The sequence below is a fragment of the Triticum urartu genome, chromosome 4A (genome assembly GCF_056163025.1).
Source record: "Triticum urartu cultivar PI428250 chromosome 4A, HENAU_Tu73, whole genome shotgun sequence".
NCBI classification, from domain to species: Eukaryota; Viridiplantae; Streptophyta; class Magnoliopsida; order Poales; family Poaceae; genus Triticum; species Triticum urartu.
In genome coordinates this window covers 158,402,307-158,416,637 of record NC_141876.1, presented here as the reverse complement: position 1 = coordinate 158,416,637, position 14,331 = coordinate 158,402,307, and positions in this window count along the sequence as shown.

The following is a 14,331-nucleotide window of genomic DNA, read 5'->3' as shown; positions in this document are numbered from 1 at the left end:
GATGCAATATGTAATATAAAAATATATTGGATTTCACCTGATATGTTAGGCCAGTTAATACACATCGTGAGGTTGATGATCACCATGGTGAAGCTGAAATCAATCATGGGTGAGTCGACCGCAGGAGTGGAAAAATGAGCCGGGCGCGGCATTTTAAGCGAGCGCAGACGGGCGAGTCAATCACCAGCACGGTAAGCCATGCGAACGGCGAGTCAATCACGGGCGTGGTCCCGCCGAGTTGATGTAGATTGAGCTATACGGGCGGCGGCTTGCACACACTCGTTCAGCAACAAGTGGACACGGACACCGGTGCATGATGATGCCAACGCACACTTCATAGATATAGCATGGCACCACTTCTATAATGAATCCTTGTCCTGCACATAAAAATATACAGACCAACATAATTGTTCTTTGATAAAAACAATATATACTAAAATTAGATAGAAACAATAGCACCTGATTATATTTTGTCGGATGAACCGGATGCTGCTGAAAGTAGATAAATATGTCTCCTCTGACTTTTCCATGCAATAGTGATGTTTTGGCTTTTGATAGAAGAATTGATCTTCCAACACGTCTCCTTTTGTTCCCTTGGAAATTGTGCTATGTTGAGAGGAGCAATAATACTGGTTCCCTTGTTTTTAAGTGCCTAAGAGTATATAGTTGCTTTCGGCCTGCAAGTAGCACCTGACCATCGAACCTTTTGCGTGAATAGTGGCAGAATTGACTCATGGACCTTGCTTCCTCCCCACTGTTTCTTTTGTCCTCACATGCATGTATAGCAGATATTTGTTAATTTTCCACATCATTAAGACATCCATGTAAACCGGTCTCTCCAGCTGATAACAAAAAAGGCCCCAGCATTACTTAAGTAGGTTTGCACGGGCGGCGACTCAAGCTTCAAAAGTCCGAGCGACTCGCAAGCTCCAGAAAAAACATACATCTTGAAGTGGCGACGAGTGACTTGGAACGAGGCCGCGACGGCTTGAGGTTATGACGGAGGAAATGGGTGGTTTGACACTGACGGTGGGGGTGGCGTTTTGTAACCAGGTACAGCGACCCGGTACGCCGCAAACTCGTGCGGTGAGGCCGGTTCAGAGCGAGGTCGTGGACTCGGGGTAGCGGCTTGGAGTCAAGGCAGTCGCGCTTGATGGAGGCGAGCCAAAGACGGCGGCTTACAGTGGCGGTTGAAACGGGCAGTGTGACTATTGCAGGGCTACTGCAGAAAACGGCATGAGGCCGACCGGTCGATTTGTCTCAAGGGAGGCTCGGGGCGGCTCACGGGGGTAGCGAGGTCGCACCAGAAGCGGAGATGCAGCGGCGGCCCAGCCACGGCTGAGATGGAGAGCATCCGGCGGCTCTGGGCTGGCCGGCGGATCGTAGGCGAAAATGACGACTCGTGCACGGCGGCTCAGCAGCGGAGGCCGGTGACTTGAGGTCATGGCGGAGACCAGTGATAAAGAAAAAGTGAGTCGGCGCCAGCTTGCAAGAAGGGCCGGTGTCGGTGTCAAAACCGGCGGATCTCGGGTAGGGGGTCCCGAACTGTGCGTCTAGGCCGGATGGTAATAGGAGACAAGGGACACGAAGATTTACCCAGGTTCGGGCCTTCTCGATGGAGGTAAAACCCTACGTCCTGCTTGATTAATATTGATGATATGGGTAGTACAAGAGTAGATCTACCACAAGATCGAGGAGGCTAAACCCTAGAAGCTAGTCTATGGTATGATTGTTGATGTGTATGTTGTCCTACGGACTAAAACCCTCCGGTTTATATAGACACTGGATAGGGTTAGGGTTACATGGAGTCAGTTACAATGGTAGGAGATCTTCATATCTGTATCACCAAGCTTGCCTTCCACGCCAAGGAAAGTCCCTTCCGGACATGGGACGGAGTCTTCAATCTTGTATCTTCATAGTCCAGGAGTCCGGCTGAAGGTATAGTCCGGCTATTCGAACACCCCCTAATCTAGGACTCCCTCAGCCAGGTCACAGCCACGGCACACTTGAAGGCAAGTTGATGAAGCGGACTGACGAGGCAGCTTGTAAATACTGGTGTTTAGCAAGTCCAGTGCAGTAAACCGGAGGCTGGAACCAGTAGACGGCCGGGTCGCACGGCGTTGGTGGCGAGGGACATGAAGTTTTACCCAGGTTCGGGCCCTCTCGATGGAGGTAAAACCCTACGTCCAGCTTGATTAATATTGATGATATGGGTAGTACAAGAGTAGATCTACCACGAGATCGAGGAGGCTAAACCCTAGAAGCTAGCCTATGGTATGATTATTGTTGTCTATGTTGTCCTACGGACTAAAACCCTCCAGTTTATAGACACCGGATGGGGTTAGGGTTACATAGAGTCGGTTGCAATGGTAGGAGATCTACATATCCGTATCGCCAAGCTTGCCTTCCACGCCAAGGAAAGTCCCTTCCGGACACGGGACAGAGTCTTCAATCTTGTATCTTCATAGACCAGGAGTCCGGCTGAAGGTATAGTCCGGCTATCCGAACACCCCCTAATTCGGCATTGCAAGGCGGGTTCCTCCTCCAAGTACTTCATAGAAGATTGTGAACACAAAGATAGTGTCTGGCTTTGCAAAATAAGTTTCCACATATTCCCATAGAGAGAATAATATTTACACCAATCTAATCTGCTGACATATTCCGTAGCGTGTCACACCACGGCCAAGCCTTTATTTGAGTTGTTTCATTATCCCACCTCAGCGCGTCATGCGAGGCGGTTTCCTTGGCAGGTCTTGTTAAAGCAGAGATGGTGTCCCCTTATCCCGGGATTCTCATCAATACGGGCGTGGGTAACCCAACCGCGCCATCGATTACGGTGCTTGGAGATAAGCGAGTTTTACCAGGCTGGTGGGGACATGTAGTTGCGTCCACTCATATAAGGGGATAAAGATCCACCTTTTCACCTACGCCTTCTTCCTCCTTCGCCTATCCATTCTTGCGCACTCGAGCTCCAGCGCCCAAGCCCGCACTCCCCACCTCAACCTTCTCCAGCCATGTCCGGAGCGGGAGGCAAGTGGATGGTCTCCTCCGTCACGGAGGGACATATCAAAAAGCTGAGGAAGGCCGGATACCTGTCTAACGACATCGCGTACCGGCTCCCCGAGAAGGGGCAGCTCATCCCCACCCCTACGCTCATGAGAGGGTGGTGTTTCTCCCTCATTTCCTCCGCGGACTGGGCTTCCCTCTCCACCCATTTGTCTGGGGGCTCATGTTCTACTACGGCCTGGATTTCCATGATCTGGCCCCGAACTTCGTCCTCAATATCTCGGTGTTTATCGTCGTGTGCGAGGCCTTGCTCCGCATCTGCCCCCATTTCGGCCTATGGCTCAAGACTTTCAACGTCAAGCCGAAGGTGGTGCGCGGCAGCCAAGCGGAGTGCGGAGGCGCCATGGTGGGCAAGATGGCCAACGTCCTATATGGCTCGAGGGCTCCTTTGTGGAGACCATGAAGGGGTGGCAATCGGGGTGGTTTTACATCACCAAGCCGTGCGACGCCGAATGGGTCGCACCCCCCGAGTTCCGGTCCGGACCCCCAACGCGGCTCACGTCCTGGAAAGAGACGGGCCTGTCGTGGGGTAAAAAAGGAGAGCTGATCAGACTCCAAACATGCGTCAAAACCCTAGTGGACAAGAAGCTCAAGCTTGTCAGCGTAGTCCAGGTTATGCTCATCCGCTTGATCCTCCCGTGCCAACAATGGGCTTTCAACCTGTGGGAGTTCGACCCGGCGTGGCACCAAACTCTGAGCAGGCTCTTCGACACAGCGTACGAAGATGCCTGGAAGGTGCTTTTCAAGGGAGCCGAGGCTCCCGCATCCGCTACTGAGGATCGCGGATTCAGTGCGCAGCGTCACACTCTTGCGGTAAGCTGTTTTTTCCTTTTACTGGGTAGCAATTTTTCATAGTTTGACTCTATGCGGGATCTAAGCCCCCTTTCCTTTGACAGCATTGGCAGGTGACGCTCGGACAGATCAACTGTCTGGCCCCTTTGCCCGAAGGCCCAGCGGACGCTCGCTTGGCGAGGCTACTGGTTCCGGCACCCTATGTGGTGCCAGAGAAGAAGGTCAAGAAGAAGGCCACGGGGACTCGAAAGAGTGCCCGACGCCCGGAGGTATCGGATTCATCATCCAACGAATCCAAGACGCACTCCTCCCGCGAAGACCAGGAGGAGGAAGAAGAGACCCCTCCCCCTCCAGCGGGGGAAGGGAAGAAAAGGAAGGCTGGCCCAACTGGGGAGGCGGAAGGGTCCAAGAAGGGGAAAACCCTTCCTCCGGACTGCTCCACCGACACCGACGGCGGCAGAGAGGAGTGGGCGCCTAGGGCCAAGCCCCTGGCCAAATTGTAAGTATCCGGATACAAGAGTAATTCATAGTATTTGTTTATTGCACAGCTTTCCCTCATGTCGAATATGTTTATGCAGCCCACCCAAAGACCGGCTCGACGCGTCGTCGAGCGGCTCACTGGACTCGTCGGATGTGAACTCTCTTCCGACGGCTTCCTCCCGCCGCCCTACGAACGACACCGAAGAGTTGTCCCAATAGGTTCCAAGCCGGGAGGAGGTGGTCCTGGAGGCGCCGCAAGGCGACCTCCCGGACTCCAGGAGTAAAGGGGACGAAACCCCCGGGGCTCCAAGTCCGGCTCTAGGCCGGACACCGCTCTGGAACCTTCAAAGGTTCCAGAGTCTGGCGGGTGACCTCCTTCCAAGAGGAGCCAGCCCACTGTGTCGGTGGCCCCCGTCCAACAGGAGGCGCCGGACAATATGTTGGAGGCGCTCCAAGGCGCCTCCATCGATGAGGAGCACCGTGCCATTATGAGTGCGGTGGTCCAGAAGGTTCAATCCGCCAAGAGCGGACTGACTGAAACTTGTACTAGACTTTTGACAGGCTTTGAGGTAAGTAAAGAATGTGTAAATAATATTACCGTATAGATAGTAGCCCCTGATGCTCTGTTTGGCGTTCGGGAAGAAAAGCCGAATAGAGGATCAAATAAAATTCGCAGGAGTCTAACAAAAGGGGTCAATATGCGTATGTAGGCTTCTCTGCTTGCGTCCGCCGCACTGACTGCGGAAGTGGACACGCTAAAGCAGAACCTCGAGCGGTCCGAGCAAGAGCTCGTTCGTGCCAAGAAGCAGCTCGAGGACAATGAAGGTAAGAAATACCTTGTTTAAATATATATAAAAAAGGTGCAATTGCAAAAAATGACAGGATTATCATGGCTATTGTAGGGGCCATGTCTGAGGTGGCGACCCTTAAGCAAGGGCTGGACGAGGCCGAGAAGAGGGCGGCCTCGGAGCGCACCGAGCGGGAGAAGTATGAGGCCGAGGTTGGCAAGGTGCGGCAAGAGCTCCAGACTCTCATGGAAAAAACATGAGAGTTTGGAGCTTGACTCGAAGACGCAAGCGTCCGAGCTTGCGGTGGCTATTGAAAATGCCAAATCTGCCAAGGCCGAATCCCAGAAGACCCTCCAGGAGTTGGATGAGGTGAAGAAGATAGCGGCGGGTAAGGCATTCTTTATGCAAAGCAAACACATAAACGTGAGTTACTTGTTACTTACCCGAATCCGGAGCTCTCCAGGAGCGTTCGCAGATCTTCCCCGGAGTGTGTCCGATGCCGCCGCATTCTATCGAGCCGAGGAGGGCAGCTCGACGGAGAAGGTGTTCTGGTCTCAATACGCTGAGGCCGGACACCCCGTGCCCCTGAGCGACCAGCTGAAGCAACTGGTCGAGCTCCACAAGGCGGCCGAACAGGCCATGAAGGGCCTCATTGTTCGGCTGTGGCCTGGAGGGGCACTGCCTGGGAGCTATTTCGGGCTGGTGCGGCGGCTGGTGGAGGCCTGTCCAAGGCTCGAAGTCATCAAGCGCTCCGTCTGTATTGAGGGTGCCCGTAGGGCCCTTGCCCGTGCTAAGGTGCACTGGGGCAAGCTGGATGCTAAGAAGCTTGTGAAGGACAGGCCACCGTCGGGGAAAGAGCATCGCAAGCCCGAGAATTACTATAAGGATGTTCTGAAGGGTGCCCGCCTTGTGGCAGATGAATGCTCTAGGGATGTAATTTTTGAGTGAAACTTGCTCGTTTTGTCCTGTATGCTGAAAACTTGTTTATATGCGCTAAGCAATGCTGTTGGAATTTAAAATATTACCTTCTGTGTGGCTGTTTATCAATTCTGAGAGATGGCAAGTCGTCGGCTTCTGCCCCCGTGCCGCTAGTGCTGGGGTGTTCGGGGATAAACCTGAGCGCTCTTTTTCCCATGTTTGGGTCCTTCGAGGGAGGCGCTCAGCCCAACGAACAAGGCAATCGGACTATAATGCGTGAACACTCTCACTTAGCCATAGAATTCTATAATTTTAAATTTCGGCGAAGCCCCTGGTATTCGGAAGACCGAGTTCGGGGCGCTATCCACGCCTTGGCCGGACAGAGCGGGCTCCTCGCCCTAAGCGGCATAAGTCTTTAGGGACTCGAAAAAACCTCTCGAACAGCGACCAGCTCTCGCTTCATCATGACAGTCAGTTTTAGCTTTCTCCACTAAGGTGCTCGACCCAGGTCAACCGGGGCACAATCGCAGTGGTTCTCCTAGTGCTACCTTAGCCGATATAGCGGAACGTAAGGCACCAAAACATAGGAGCCGGGCAAACCCAACTATTGACCCAAGACATGATTCGGAGCCGATGCATATAATGCTATAAGTTCGGGGTGCCGCACTTGTTAAAGTGTTCGGACTTCTCACACCATATTGAGGGGTACTAAAGCCCCTGGCGTATTTTGGCCGTACCAACGTGTACGGGTGCAACATGTCGTTAAGGAACATATATAAAGAAAAAAGGTAATGCAAAAATAGACGAAAGCTATGCATTGTTTATTAAAAAGGGCTGCGATCAAAGCAGAACGATACAAATAATGCGATAAGTGGAAGGTTGGACTAGTTAACATGTCCGTTCCAGGGGCAAGCTGCGGAATAGTATGCGGAACGGGTATACTGCTCGTGATAGAGACCACCTGGGAGTTCCGTAGTGCGGCGTGGCTTGTCTGCTTCCCTGGTTCTTGCATTGTTTGTGCGGCAATGGAACTGCCAAACAGGCCTTGCGAAGGATGAAGTCCTGAAAGTAAGAGCAAATTAAAAAATCGGCAGCCCCTGGTACGGTTTAAGCCGTGTTTTGGGCGTGCCGTGATGGTGCCCCTCCCTCTGTGCCCATGGTATCTCTAGAGCGTAGTTATGTACGCAAAGTACTAGCGTCGCCTTTTTGCGAGGGTTGGGGTTGGGGCCGCATTGCTACGCCTGCTCAGATCGTGCCAGGCGGTCTTGTTGTAGATTACTCCGGGCGCGCTTGACGGTGTCTGGTCGTTTAGTGGCCGGACTAGGGAACTGCCTGGAGAGGCTGCTTTGAACTTCCAGTGCAAGGGCCGTCGTGTGCTCCTCCGTTCGGAGGGAGCGTTCGGTGTTTCCATTGACCGTAATTACTCCTCGAGGGCCTGGCATCTTGAGCTTAAGGTATGCGTAATGCGGTACCGCATTGAACTTAACGAATGCGGTTCGCCCGAGCAGTGCGTGATAGCCACTGCGAAACGGGACTATGTCGAAGATTAACTCCTCACTTCGGAAATTATCCGGAGAACCAAAGACCACTTCAAGTGAGACTGAGCCTGTACAGTTGGCCTCTACACCTGGTATTATGCCTTTAAAGGTCGTTTTGGTGGGCTTAATCCTTGAGGGATATATGCCCATTTTCCGCACTATATCCTACTACAGCAGGTTCAGGCTACTGCCGCCGTCCATAAGGACTCTAGTGAGATGAAATCTGTCAATAATTGGGTCTAGAACCAATGCGGCGAATCCGCCATGACGGATGCTAGTGGGATGGTCCCTTCGATCAAAGGTGATAGGGCAGGAGGACCATGGGTTGAACATTGGGGCGACTGGCTCTACCGCGTATACGTCCCTTAACGCACGCTTCCGCTCCCTCTTGGGGACATGGGTTGCGTATATCATGTTCACCGTCCGCACTTGTGGGGGAAAACCCTTCTGTCCGCTGTTGTTCGGTGGCCGGGGCTCCTCGTACAGCCCCTTGTCTTCATTTTCGGTGTTTAACTTGCCTGCCTGCTTGAACACCCAGCAGTCCTTGTTGGTGTGATTGGCTGGCTTTTCGGGGGTGCCATGTATCTGGCACGAGCGGTCGATTATTCAGTCCAAACTGGACAGGCCCCTAGGATTCCTTTTGAATGGCTTTTTCCACTGACCGGATTTAGAGCCTCTGAATCCGACATTAACTGCCGTATCATCAGCATTGTCGCTGTTAATGCGGCGCTTCTGCTTGTTGCGATGCGACCTGCCACTACTGTCCCTGGTGTCCGAATTACCAGGGTTCTTGGTCATATTGTTGCTACGAGCAAGCCAGTTGTCTTCTCCCGCGCAAAAGCGGGTCATGAGTGTCGTGAGTGCTGCAATAGATTTCGGCTTTTCCTGTCCAAGGTGCCGGGCCAGCCACTCGTCACGAATATTGTGTTTGAAGGCTGCTAGGGCCTTAGTGTCCGGACAGTCGACTATTTGATTTTTCTTTGTTAGGAACCGTGTCCAAAATTGCCTGGCCGATTCCTCCGGCTGCTGAATTACGTGACTTTGGTCATCGGCGTCTTGGGGTTGCACGTAAGTGCCCTAGAAATTGTCGAGGAATGCGGCTTCCAGGTCCTCCCAACAACTGATTGATCATGTTGGCAAGCTGTTAAGCCAATGCTGAGCTGGTCCTTTAAGCTTGAGTGGGAGGTATTTGATGGCGTGAAAATCATCGCCGCGGGCCATGTGGATATGAAGGAGATAATCCTCGATCCATACCGCAGGATCTGTTGTGCCATCATATGATTCGATGTTTACGGGTTTGAAACCCTCGTGGATTTGATGATCCATTATTTCGTCTGTAAAGCAGAGTGGGTGTGCGGCACCTCTGTACTGGGCTATATCATGACGTAGCTCCAATGAACCTTGTCTACTGTGTTCGGCCCCGCCAAATTTGTGGCGGGCGTGACGTTTACCGTCTCGAGCCGTGGGGCGCCCACGCGATCCGTAGATCGATCTTGTTTGCCTTGCCTTGTTCTCCAACATGTCTTGTAGGTCCGGCGCATATTCCCATGCCTTGGTACGGGGTGCGGCTTGAGTGGAGGGCCGAGAGGCCTCTCTGTCGCGAGCACGAGGTGACCGGTCGGCCGCATCAAGTGCTTCCTCCTCTAATCGGGGTAGCAACCTGCGCTTTGGATAGCTCTTAGAGGGGCGTTCGAGTTTATGCTCTTCGGCCGCAAGGACTTCAGTCCATCTGTCGACTAGCAAATCTTGATCAGCTCTAAGCTGTTGCTGTTTTTTCTTGAGGCTTCTTGCCGTGGCCATAAGCCTGCGTTGAAAACACTTTTGCTCGACGGGATCCTCTGGAACGACGAATTCGTCGTCATCGAGGCTTGCCTCGTCTTCGGAGGGAGGCATATAATTATCGTCCTCGACCTCTCTGTCTGCCGCTCTCTCATGGGGGCTGGTTTCTCCATCCTCCTGTGCTAAATCTTGCTGGAGGGGGCTTTCTTCGGCACTTTCCGGAGTATTATTATCTCCCGTGCTGGAATCACCGTGTTTGTTTTGGCAGGATTTTGAGCGGCGCCGCTGACGCCGGCGCTTAGGCTATTTCTTGGAGGGGTCATCCTTCGCTGTTCCATTGCCATCTCCCAGTTTTGGGGTGTCCACCATGTATATGTCATACGATGAGGTGGCTTTCCAGGGCCTAGTAGGCGCTGGTTCTTCATCATCTCCTTCATCGGCGTCCATACCATCGATGTCTTCAGAGTCGAAGTCGAGCATGTCGGTTAAGTCGTCGACAGTGGCTACAAAGTGGGTGGTGGGTGCGCTTTGAATTTCTTCATCGTCCGTACCCCAACCTTGCTGACCGTAGTCCGGCCAGGGCTCTCCTGATAAAGAGAGAGACTTCAGTGACTTCGGGATATCGCCGAAAGGCGAGTGCTGAAAGATGTCCGCGGCAGTGAACTCCATCATCGGCGCCCAATCGGATTCGATCGGTAGGGGCGCGGAGGGTTCGGAGTTCGGAGAGGAGTCCTGTTCTTTGGAGTCACGAGTCTCGCAGAGTGCGGGGCTGGTGCTTGGCTCAATCGCCGTTGGGGTCACAGCCCCCGAGGTGACGTCCAATCGCCCATCCTCGATTGGTGCAATTGGCTCCGAATTAAGGGTCGGAGCCGATGCGGGTGCGGCCTCCAGGGCACTATTCGGCGGCAGAGCTAGATCATGCTCGTCGTGACAGTGCGGCGCGCTCGGCAGTGGCTCGAATCCGTCAAAGATCAAGTCCCCGCGGATGTTAGCCGTGTAGTTTAAACTTCCAAATCTGACCTGACGGCCAGGGGCGTAGCTTTCGATCTGCTCCAGACGGCCAAGCGAATTGGCCCGCAGTGCGAAGCCGCCGAAGACGAAGATCTGTCCGGGGAGGAAGGTCTCACCCTGGACTGCATCGCTATCGATGATCATAGGAGCCATCGAGCCTGACGGCGACGACACAGAGGAACTCTCAACGAGAGCACCAATGTCGGTGTCAAAACCGGCGGATCTCGGGTAGGGGGTCCCGAACTGTGCGTCTAGGCCGGATGGTAACAGGAGACAAGGGACACGAAGTTTTACCCAGGTTCGGGCCCTCTCGATGGAGGTAAAACCCTACGTCCTGCTTGATTAATATTGATGATATGGGTAGTACAAGAGTAGATCTACCACGAGATCGAGGAGGCTAAACCCTAGAAGCTAGCCTATGGTATGATTGTTGATGTGTATGTTGTCCTACGGACTAAAACCCTCCGGTTTATATAGACACCAGATAGGGTTAGGGTTACATGGAGTCGGTTACGGTAGGAGATCTTCATATCCGTATCGCCAAGCTTGCCTTCCACGCCAAGGAAAGTCCCTTCCAAACACGGGACGGAGTCTTCAATCTTGTATCTTCATAGTCCAGGAGTCCGGCTGAAGGTATAGTCCGGCTATCCAAACACCCCCTAATCCAGGACTCCCTCAGCCGGGTCACAGCCATGGCACACTTGAAGGCAAGTTGATGAAGCGGACTGATGAGGCAGCTTGCAAATACTGGCATTTAGCAAGTCCAGTGCAGTAAAACGGCGTCCGGAACCAGTAGACGGTCGGGTCGCACGGCGTTGGTGGCACGAGCCTGCAAGCCGCCACACCGATTGCAGTGGTGACCAGAGACGGCCCGGATGGTTGCGACATGTCAGACCGGCCAGGCGATTTGAAGGCGAGGTCGTGACGACGCCAGCGAGTCGGCGACCGAGGAAACAGTTTGGGGCTACGGGGAAGAGCCGGAGAGGTTACACGGCGATGCAGCAGAACCGGCCTGAAGCGACGCCATACAGATGGCAACTCAAGCGGCAAAGGAGACTGCCACGCAGGTTTGAGGCTGTACGCGGGCGCGCGGCGACTTGGCAATAGCGCACGGACATCAAGTATACATGGCCGTACGCAGAGGCGATTCACGGCTCGGGTCGGCTCAAGGCATAGCCGCAGAGGACGCCTCAGAGGCAAGGCGAGGCAACCGTGGTGACTTGACGAGGCTGCAGCCACGCGATGGAGGTGGCACTGAGTCCCGCCGATGGAGACGGTGTAGGCGAGGAGGCGATCCGGCGGCGGGTTGGCTCAGTCAGAGGCCACTTGCTGCGGAGGAGAGGGTCGCGGCGGGTCATGGCAACTCGGCGGCTCAGAGTGGAGTGCGACCCCGAAGAAAGGAATGAATCCGGTTTGAACGGCAAAGGCCGGCGACTTAGCGCAGTGCCGTAGAGGCCGTGGTGAGGCCAGGCAGTTTTGACGGCAGAAACTGAGGCCGGTTTGTGGAAACGACGGTGGAAGCACTCCGGTGGTGGTTCAGCGACGGTAGCAGAGGCCGGTTTAATCCCAAGCGAGCAGGGCGCATCGAAGTGAGATGGCAGCTCACGGTGGTAGGCCGGCGACTTGTAATAGAACGGAATCAGCAGCGGTTCCGCCGGTTCAACTCGGAGGCGACGGCGACTCAGGCAGGTGGTCAGCTTGGGATGGCGCGGTGGCACCATGGAGACGGGACACCCCAAGCGACTTGAAAAGGGCGGCTCAAAACGACAAGGCCAGGCCGATAGGCGAAGCCACAGCCATGGCGGCGAAGGGGCCACGTTCACGGACGCACCCCCAGCAAGATGAAGACCTGACGGATTGACGTGGTAACGTGAGGCTAGACGGTTTAGCGCGGACGGCTGTGGTCCACGGCAGCGGAGGTGAAGACGGAGGCGAGTGGTTCAGCTGCGCCGGTTCAGTGCAGCTGCGGGTGAGGAGGCCCCCGGCGACTCAGGACATACGCGAGGGGCACAGGCGGAGGCGAACCCCGGCGTAGGAGCAAACCGGCCCCGAGGCAAGGCAGGCCCGATTCGGAACGGCTTGAGGGCGGGTTGTAGCACCCGACGGCGACTCTTGCCGGAGTAAGGCCATGGCCATGACGGCCGGATGATGGCATGAACGGCCCGGGGCGGGTCAAGGCACTAGTTCGTGCTGACAGAGGCGGCGGCTCAGTGCGAGGCCGCGACAGAGGTGTCTGAATCGAGCCTACGGGTGACTCGCCATCAACTTGGCGAAAACGGCTTGAGGCCGGGTGCCCGTGGCGGAGACGAACTGGGGCAGTTTGACTCCGAGTCCATGCCCATACCCTCCAGATCATGGCTTCTCCTTTTTTTGTTTTTATAAATCTCTTCCTGGAATCCACGCAAGTATTGCGGTTGCACATGGGATCTTCACGTGGGTGGGCATCCATCAGGCGCTATGGATATTTAATTTGTACGCGTGTGACCTCGACCAGCACTAAGGACACTTGATTCATCATACACGTTTGCTAGGTTGATCGATTCGGGAGACCACGCAAGGCCGTAAACTGCCGCTATGCGTGACACGTGATTGCTGTCTCCAGTCAACTCGAATTCGGTTTGTACTTGAAGTAGCCACGGCGACTTGCAGATTACCATAAAGTGGCAGTTTATCTTGGCGAAACAGAACCTTTGCCGGTCTTCAGCGGATCGGCAGTGCGGACGATGCACCACCAAAAACATCTCCTGCCAGCTTTCCACCGGCCGTAGGACGTGACGATGCACAGATGCAACCCTAAATCTTTCTCGATCTTAATCTTGTATATACTGCTATGTAAACCTTCTTTAATCTTTGACTGATGAAACTCATAGTTGATGTGAATTCTTCCGCGTCTATTCTTTGTCATCGGACCAATTACGATCTTCTCGAACCCTGGAAAAGATCCCTCCAAGAACTGAACACCACCGTGCGCGAGCCCCACGGCGGGCGCCAACTGTTGTGGAATTCTCACGGCAGATGTCCTAGTGTGAGGACTTAGTCGTGAGGCCAACGCATCTATGTGGTAGCTTGAGAGGGGTTGAGTGGAATCGAGAGACACAATGCAAGACAAGGGTTTAGACAGCTTTGGGCCCCTGGAAACATCATCCGGTAACAACCCTACGTGCTGTTTGAGGCTATCTCTCACTATGATCATGAGGAAATCGCCGTAAACCGGCTCTCCCAGTTAACCCTAACCCTTTAAGATTGTTTCTTCCTCCCTCTCCCTCTTTGGGGAGCCCTGCCCCTCCTTATATATGTTGAAGGGGCGGGTTACATGTAGAGTCCAACTCGGACGTAAGACTTAACTATTATAACTTCTCTTCTTGGGCTTCTTAACATCTTGGGCTTCATAACGTCTCGGGCTTCATAACATCTCGGGCTTCATAACTCCTGGCAACCCAGTTACCACTGCCTGCCCAGGAGTTAACTGGTGCCGGTTTAAGATGGTCTGCCGGGAGTTAACTGGTGCCGGTTTAAGAATGTCTGCTGAGTTATCATCTGACTTAACTCATGTCTTAACTATTAGCCGGTTAACAACCTGCCGGTTTACCGTCTGACTTAACACCAATCGGTTTACCACCTGCCTTAACACCTGCCGATTTACCACCTGCTTTAACACCTGCCGGTTTACTAAGTCCCAGCTGGGTTATAACTCTGGCCGGATCATACCGTGGGGTATATCGCCGACAAAGTCCATCTGAATCTTATCCCACTTCCATTCAGGAATCGGAAGCGGTTGTAGAAGTCTAGCCGGTTTGTGATGTTCTGCTTTGACGCGATGACAAATGTCACATTCTTCAATATATCGAGCAATGTCTTGCTTCTTCTTAGACCACCAATACTTCTGATGAATAGAGAGATGGGTGTCACTTCTTTCATCACCTTCTCTGTCGTAAGCTCGAACCGGGGTACTACAATGT